The sequence below is a fragment of the Penaeus monodon genome, chromosome 34 (assembly GCF_015228065.2).
Source record: "Penaeus monodon isolate SGIC_2016 chromosome 34, NSTDA_Pmon_1, whole genome shotgun sequence".
NCBI classification, from domain to species: domain Eukaryota; kingdom Metazoa; phylum Arthropoda; class Malacostraca; order Decapoda; family Penaeidae; genus Penaeus; species Penaeus monodon.
This window is the reverse complement of record NC_051419.1, coordinates 1,222,993-1,223,378: the sequence shown is the minus strand read 5'-3', so window position 1 is coordinate 1,223,378 and position 386 is coordinate 1,222,993.

Below are 386 nucleotides of genomic sequence, written 5' to 3'. Positions count from 1 at the left end.
AACGAGCATTACTACGCGCACACTCATTCCTCAAGGCCCCAGTATTCACGGCAGGAAAGGGCACTACCAGCGCGCTCTCTGAAGAGAAAAAACATAAATTCTAAGGAGACCCTCGCCACGAGAAACTGGCTCTCAGAACCTGTGGACGACACAAACGAACCTTAATAGTAGTCATTAGCGAGAGACCTCCCCCAACCTGCCCTCCCCCGGTGCTTCGACTCTCCCTCGTTCAACACTCGCTTTTCTTAATCTTTCTGTAAGTCCTCTCCCTGTTCTCTTTCTTTGCCATTCTCTTTCCTTTTTCTTATCTTTTCTTTACTCACTTCTTTTCCTTTCTACCCTCACACTATCTCTGCCCCACTTTATTCTAACTTCTCTTTATTCTA